Below are 8,214 nucleotides of genomic sequence, written 5' to 3'. Positions count from 1 at the left end.
GCTCCTTTGCTGATAGATCACAAGGGCATCCTGAAACATAAGCTGGAAAGGCCTGTGGTTTGGCCAGGTGGGCTGCTCTAGAGATCACTGGAAAAGCCACAGAAGGGGCCTCCCAAGTCATCCTTGACAAACAAAAGTAAGGGTCTCTAGGATGCTTTGTATGGTCCTGAAGGAAACCCTGGAAGCTCCACCCCTCCGTGCTGGTGAACTGAGACAACTTGGGCCAGCCACGCTGCTCGTTATGAACTCGTGTATTGCATGATAAAACGAGGTGCCAGGCAAGTCAGTAAAACCCCCTTTCTAGCCAGCTCCAGCAACAGTTTAATGAGCTGCCAACCCAGAGGACCCACACATCTTCTGGAGGAACTGCCTGTGAGTCGGGGCAAAGGATACAGCACACAGAGGAGATGCCGTTGATAGGCCCGAGTCCTGCGTATCAACAGGAGTGTCAACGGGCCACCGCTAGCTGGCTGCTTTGTGTCGTTTCCCTCTCTCTGGCCATGTTCCCCACCTTCTTAGAAAGCCCCTCCATTCTAGCTATGTCTCCCCTGTTGAAACAGTGGTTTTGTTGGATCTTGTCTTGGTTTTTGTGAATGTCTTGTCTTGTTTTTCTCATGAATGCGCTAGCTTGCCCTGAACGTCTCTTTGTGACCTTGAAATTACATGGTTGCTATTTCTTCCCACCCTAGAGCAGACAATAGGGTCAGTCCCCTGGAACAATATATAGAGAGCATCCTGTGTCCTGGCTGCCATGGTGGATACCTAAAGACAATGGAGGGAGGCAGTTGGTTGGTTCCCATTCCCAACAGAGCTCAGTTGGGCTGAGAGCAGAGACTATACTTTCTGTTACTAGCCAGTATGACGTCATGTGATGGGGACATATATACCGTAGTTCCTTCCTGCCACCATCTGAAATGTCCCGTTGCTGTTGGTCACCCTCTTTCCATTCCCTTTTTACTGCCATCCACCTTCTACCTAAGGGTGTGTAGAATGCCCAGGCGGTTGGAAGTGGACTGCTGAATTAACACCAGAGCACTCAGAGATGTAGGAAGTACCTATATTCCCATTTTCTGATTATGGTCAGTGTGAGCTTACAGAATATTCCTGAACTAGATTACTGGGGCTTTACCAGGCGCTATCACATATTCACGATGGCCTCCTGATTGTCCAGGGTGCCATGTTCTGGAGGATGGGTCTGCAGGACGCACAGGCAATAGCATCTGAAAACTGGTCCAAGTCCTAGCCAGAAGCAACCCTCAAAGATGTCTTCCATCTTAGACAGTGGAAAAAAAAGGCTCCCTAGATTATGGATCTCTCGAAATCCATGGATATGCTCAATACATGTATTGGGACTGGGGAGATGGTTCAGTTGACTAACATGACTGTTGAATGTCCCTGTAAAAAGCTGAGCATAGCAGGGCCACATACCTGTAATCCCAGCCCTGGGGATGCAGAGACAGGAGGATCTCAAAGTTTATTTGTCAATCACTTTAGTCAAATTGGTAAGCTCCAGGTTCATCAAGAGATCCTATTTCAAAATCTAAGGTGCAGAATGATTAAAGAAACCCAATGTCTGCCCTCCACATGTACATGTAACATATACACATATGTTGTAGGCATAATATGCTTGGAAGCAGAAGCTAATATAACATTCTGTATTAATTGCAATACACATGACACAGAGACAACTTTCGAAAGGCAAATTTGTTATTGGTTCACAGTTTCAGAAGTCTTAGTTCATTGTAGCAGGAAAAGCATGGGAACAGGGTCACATCTGTCCCCAGAAGAGACTTCATTACAGTGAGGACCAGGAAGCCAAGAAAACGGCCCAGAATCAGAGAAGATATATTCTTCAGAGACCTGCCTCTTGTGGCCTACCACGCCCAGCCATTTTCTGCCTCTTAAATACTCCAAAGCCTTTGAAATAACGCCATCAGATGGGGGACAGGGCACTCAAATCACACGCCTGTGGGAACTATTTCAGAATTCAAACCATAGTGCATTGCTCAGCAGGAGCCTCAGAGAACCCACTTCATGTTGAGCACTGTGTATGTGTGCGCGCATGTGGTGTATGTGTGACTTTACCAAAAAGGCCCCTACCTGGATCTTAGCCTAAAACGGTAAGATGTATACATAAACCAGAAGTCCCTCTGGACTGTTCCTTTTAAAAACATTTTATTTTTTAATTATGTGTGCACAGAGGGGGAGGAGTGTGCATGTGAGTGCAGTACCCAATATGGCCAGAAGAGAGCGCTGGATCCATCGGTGCTGGAGTTACAGGCACTTACGATTCTGGGAACCAAACTTGGGTCCTCTGCAAGAACATTATGTACTGGGAATCACACAGCCATGTCTCCAGCCCCCACCATCTGGACTGTTTTATACAAGCTCTGCACACAGAAATCAGAGGAGCCCAGAGGGAGAAAGGTGGCTTTTCTGGGGGGGAAAGAAAAGTCCACCCACCAAGCCACACGTGCAAGCCTTCTTCTCCTTCAAACAAAGGGAACTCAGAAACCTAAAGCAAACTCCCCAGAATTCACTTGGCTGGTGTCTAAATTTGGCTCAAGCTCTCCAGCCACTCTCTTCGCGGCCTCCAGATTTCTGACAGTTCTAACTCTTGGTGATTAATGATGGCTCGGGGAAGGTGTGAAATTTGTGAAATGTCAAAATAAAAAAAAAAAAGAAGATGAAGAAAAAACTTGCCATGGCTCAGCTTGCTCAAAATATTTAAGGCTGCTTAATTATTGCATGCTGACTACAACTCAGGGCCCAGAATATGTATGCCCCTCACACACTGTTCAGATTGCTGTCTATATGCAGAAGGATGAATGAGTGAATATGAACAAATGAATGAAGGAACAAATGAATGAAGGAATGAACAAACGAACAAATGAATGAATGAATGAACGAACAAATGAATGAAATGAAATGAATGAATATACCCCAATCATTAGTTTGCACGCCTCCTTTCCCCTACCAGACCCTGGAAATCAGGAACCCCTCCTCATCAGTCTGAGTTCCCGGGGCAGACCTGGAGGAGGTGGGCTGTGTCCCTGTTTTCCCTGTCCATTTGCTGTTGCTAGAAACACAGGCCAGATGGCTTTGAAAGAAAAGCGGTTGATTCTGGCTACGCTCTCAGAGGTCCACGGTTGAATGACCATCTGGTGATGGCCTTCTTGCTGGTAGATTCCCAAAGCAGTTCAGAGACAAGAAGCATGGAGCGTGTGTGCGTGTGTGATGATCTCACGCACTATCATGTTTTCATCATAATTACTACGTCATTTGTGCAAACGTATGGTTTCTTCATGGCATCTCTGTATGTGCTTTGGTTGTGTCCACCCTCACCTTCTCCCTTTTCCCCAGGCCTCCTTCTTACCCCCTGGTAGTCACCCCACTGATAGCCCTCCGCCTCCACGTCCAATGTTGTGTTGTTTGTTCTGATTTCTTTTGTTTCTACATACAAGAGGAAATGGGTGATGTTTGTCTTTCTGTGTCTGGCTTATTTCTCTTAACACCGTGAGCTCCAGACCCCATCTGTGATGAGTCCTGTTCTCCTTTATGAAGAAACACTCTTGTGTTGCGTACACAATACTGGCTTCTGTCTGTTTGCCTTTTGACAGGCATCTAGATTTATTGCATGTCTTAGCTCTTGTGAGTCACGCTGCAGTAACCATGGCTATGTGAATATCTCTAGTATTGTACTCCCTGTAGGTCTTTTGGCTACACAGCTAGATAAATGATAGCTCTATTTTTAGCTTTTCTGTTTGTTTGAGGTTTTAGTGGGGGGGGGGGTATTGGATTCTTCTTGTTGCTGTGACTTTTGTTGTTTCTGAGGAACTCCCATACTTTAGACATAACCCCGTTAAACACTGTAATCGTGACCCTTCTTGTAAGCAAACACCTGATTAGGAGTGCTTTATGGGAGAAAGGACTCGTTCTTGCTTACTGTTCTAGGAGACACGTTTTATCAAGGTGGGTAAGGCATGGTGGCAGGAACAGGAGGCCAGCTGGTCACTTGCCTGAGAGAGTGGAACTGGACCCTGACATAAACATCAAGATCCAGCCCCAAGCAATTCGCCTCTCCTAGTAGAGCTTCCACGGCGTTACTAGCACGCCTTGGTTCTCAGAAGGCCACCTTCATCCTCACGTGGACTGTGTGAACAGCCACTGTGCGTTCACACCCCCAGCATCTTTTTCTCTGCTTACCCAGCCCTATTAGATTAGTACTTGATTGTTCTCCACTTAATTACCTATTTAAAGATCTTAGCTGCAAACACAGGGCTCCAGTATACACATACGGTTCACGCAGCAACACTTATAGCGTGGTCTGTGGTTGTCGGAGTTAAATGAGAAGATAAGAGAGAGCCCCCGGGCGCTGGCATTAAGAGCGGCACCTGCTCGGTAGCGATGCCTGTGAACTTTCTTCTGCCTCTCCATATGGTGAAGTTGGCTGGCTACTTCCTGCCTTTCCACACTGACATTTTCCGTTGGACCCCGCTTGTGCGAGCTCACGCCATGCTTTCGCTGTATAACGAGAGGGGTATGCGTGAGAGGCCTGGGGCAACAACATGGGCTGACATGTGCGGGGGGTATTTACCACGCTAGGCACGCACATGCTCGCTCATCCTCACAGCAACTGCGATCAGCAGGAGTTTCTTTACGTGCGACCCTAGAAAAGACACAAAGAAAGATGACATACCCAAGGTCATCGTGTAAGAAGGTAGTGAAGCTGAGATCCAAACCCAAACCTAGATGTGTAACCAGCGTGAAGGCAGGCTCGGCCTGGGAACTAGCACAGTGGCAAACTCTGCCTGGGAGCCAGCATGGAGGCAGCCTCTGTCTGGGAACCAGCGTGGAGGCAGGCTCTTGCAATGGAGCCCATCCCCATCCTCAAAGCTCTAAGAAGGGACTCCCTCCTCTGGCACATAGGCTCTGATTCTCTTCGAGCCCCAGCCATGCTATCTGTCTCTGTGGTTGTGGCCTGAACGATCCTCAGAGTCCACTCTGTGCTGTTGGCCTTGGCTGTTGCTTGCTGGGGTTGGAGCATGGCCCCTTGTTCAATTACATTTTCACCAGCTTTCTGCTTTCGCTGGTTTCTTCCACTGCCTAAGCTAGGCTGTCCTGGAACTCACTCCGTAGACGAGGCTAATGTTGAACCCAGAGATGTGCTTGCCTGTCTCCTGAGTGCTGGGATTAAAAGCATGGACCCCCCATACCCAGACCTGAACTGTTCTTCAATTCCTTTCACAGACTTGAAGCCTGGTTCGGTGGGGTCATTCCCTGAGGCTCTGAGTCCCTTTATTACATTTAAACCTTTTCCTGGTGCGCCTTTCTCCTCAAACTGTCTGTTTTGTAACTTTTCTTGCTCAGCTCGCTTTTTTTCATTATGGGTCTGCAGAACACTGGCCACTAATAAGCAACAAAATCAATGCTGGGTTGTTTTGAAATGTTCTCTGTCAAAACTGTTAATCCCTAACTCTTCAATTTAGCCTTGGGCAGACTTTTTTTTTTTTTTTTTTGAACGAGGGCAGAAAGTAACCATGTTCTTTGCCAAAATATCACAAGAACAATCTCTAGGCCACATATTAATGTTCTTCCCCTCCGATACCTCTTGAGCAGGGATCCCACAGTTCAAGTTACCCTCAGCACCGCTGTCTTCCATGTTCCTAGTAGTATTGCCTTTAAGCTGCACTTAAAGCATTAGACGCTCTCTTAACCCAGAGTCCCAAAGTCCCCATTCCTCCATATAAAAACATAGCCCAGCCTATCACAGCAATCCACCAGACCCTGGTACCAACTTCTGTCTTAGGGTTTCTATTGCTGTGAAGAGACACCATGACCATGGCAACTCTTATAAAGGAAAACTTATAGTTGGGGGATGGCTTACAGTTCAGAGGTTTAGTCCATTATCAGTATGGTGGGAAGCATGGAGGCATACAGGCAGACATGGTGCAGGAGAAGTAGCTCAGAGTTCTACATCTGAATCAGCAGGCAGCAGGAAGAGCAAGTAAGTCATTGGGCCTGGCTTGAGCTTCTAAAACCCCTAAGCCACCCTCCTACAAGGTCACGCCCACTCCAACAAGGGCATATCTCCTAATAATGCCCCTGTTTGTGAGTCTAAGGGGGCCGTTTTCATTTGAACCACCGCAGATGAGGAGCACCACATGGACCTGGAGTATCTGTGTAGCACTCAGCACTGTTCAGAGGAACCGGGACCTAGTGATGGAGAGGACTTTGAGAGGAAGCGGAACCAGATGCAGAAGAGCTTCCACCCCCCCCCCCATTCCAACAGCTCCTCAGCCCCTGCTTGGAATAGGATGAAAAAGATGAGCCATGAGTGGACATTTGCAAAGCCAAGACCACAGATAACAAGGACTTTTCCTTTCAACCTCCCAGTGCCACCAGCAGCCAGTTATCACGAAAGGAAAGGAGCAGGGGAGTATGGGAGAGACAGAGACAGAGACAGAGAGAATGAGAGTCTATGTTACGGGAAGAGAGTCACCATCTCTCTCATGAAGTGCACAGTTATTCTCTCCCAAGTCCTCGGGGGCCCGAGAGAAAGTCCTAATGGGAAAATAGAAAAACAAAGCAAAACAGAGCTGTCACATGGTTCTGTTTGTTTCTTCACGCTTCACCAACACGTAGAGTACTAGGGAAGCGGATTTTGTCAGAATTCGATTGTCGACGTGGCGAACTGTCCTCAGAGTCGATGTGGGAAGTAGGAAGGGTTCCTGTGCCTGGAAGGTGTTTCTGGTGGGGTTGGACATCCTAGAAGGCAAAGCCTTTCCAACGGAGGTCATAAGAAAATGTACCTCGCGCCTTGCAGCCTCCTCCAAAGCTCTGGGGTGAGGTGACCCACTGGGCATGCATACTCTGCTTGGGGGTGTCTGATCAAGTGATAAGACTCCCTAGGGAGTTAACAAGGGGCCACACAGACTAAGCACAACGATAGGGTCTAAAGAAAACAGCCACCCCTCAAATGTGGACTTTTTCATTCCCATTTACAACAGCCACCACCGTGACAGCTCACACACACTCCCCATACTCACTGACAAATGCCTGTTGAGTATCCCATGTGGGTCGGGCACTACAAAGAGATGATGGCTGGAGCCAGCAAGGAACACAGTGGGTACCACCCATGGCCATGGCACTACCTCCTACCAACGACAGTCAACTAGACAAGTGAAGGCAGTATGTGACAGCCATGCTGGACGGTGTCTTGGCTGTGTCGCTGAGAGAGAATCCCTTGTGTGCTAAGGTCAAGGACTGGAAACACTGTGAGTAGGCGGAGGAGAAAGGCCCGAGAACATCGCCCAGCTAAGTCAGATCTCATCCGTGCAGGGCCTGAGGCACGAGGAAAACTGGGCCTGGTTCCCAGGGCAGCTAGTGAAGGCAGGAAAGAGAGTAAATGGAGTGGCTCGAAACTGCCACTCTGATAGGAGAACAGGACCATGCCCGGTGCCCCGGGGCCTCTTTAATCAGGAGCCTGACACTAGAATATGCCAGGGGACAAATGGCTGTTGCGGGTGGCGAAAGGGAGCGTGGGGCCAGGGCTTGCTTTGTCTGCCCTGCTCCATTATGTGAACATGGTGGGGCTGTGAGAAACAGAGGCAGGGCCATCATCCCTACCGCCGTCTCTTCACGCCTAGCAGGAACGTGGGACTGGAGGGGAAATTAGAGCAGTCTAGGGGTGCTTGCTGACCGGCTGCCCTTTAGGTTTGGGCTGTGAGGAGACACCCCTGGACAGGGATCCCACTTCCACCTTCACTTTGAGAGTTCCAGCCCCCACAGCCTGAACCCTGACCATGGCCACATACTCCAAGAAGGGCAGAGGAGAATCAGCGTCCACGGCATCTGAAGAATGCTTCTAGTGCCTGAAGCCACGCACACATGTATTTGGGATAAATGCAAAAGGAAAAAAAGGTGGGCGGAGATAAGCTTTGCCTACCTTTTTCTGGGCCTGACTTTTTACCTGTCCATCAGTAATCATCATCAACATTGTTACAAAAGGTAGGAGGAGCATACATGTTTATGCCCATGTCTAAAAACTTTATTAAGAAGGTTGGTAAGACGTTCCAGTTGGTGACATCATTGTCAAGCTTGAGTTTGATTCCTGGAACACACCCAGTCCCACGGTTGTCCTAGGACCCCCACACGTGTGTTCTCTCTCTCTCTCTCTCTCTCTCTCTCTCTCTCTCTCTCTCTCTCTCTCTC

General features: G+C 48.4%; 1 protein-coding gene across 1 annotated transcript in view; it reads left to right on the top strand.

The window, feature by feature from the left end:
• Nucleotides 1–8,214, top strand: part of Zhx2 (zinc fingers and homeoboxes 2) — a 137,663-nt gene that overhangs the window by 127,453 nt on the left and 1,996 nt on the right. The window lies entirely within an intron of this gene.

Source organism: Microtus ochrogaster, chromosome 15 (genome assembly GCF_000317375.1).
Source record: "Microtus ochrogaster isolate Prairie Vole_2 chromosome 15, MicOch1.0, whole genome shotgun sequence".
Classification (NCBI taxonomy): domain Eukaryota; kingdom Metazoa; phylum Chordata; class Mammalia; order Rodentia; family Cricetidae; genus Microtus; species Microtus ochrogaster.
This window is presented reverse-complemented; position numbering and strand designations above follow the sequence as displayed.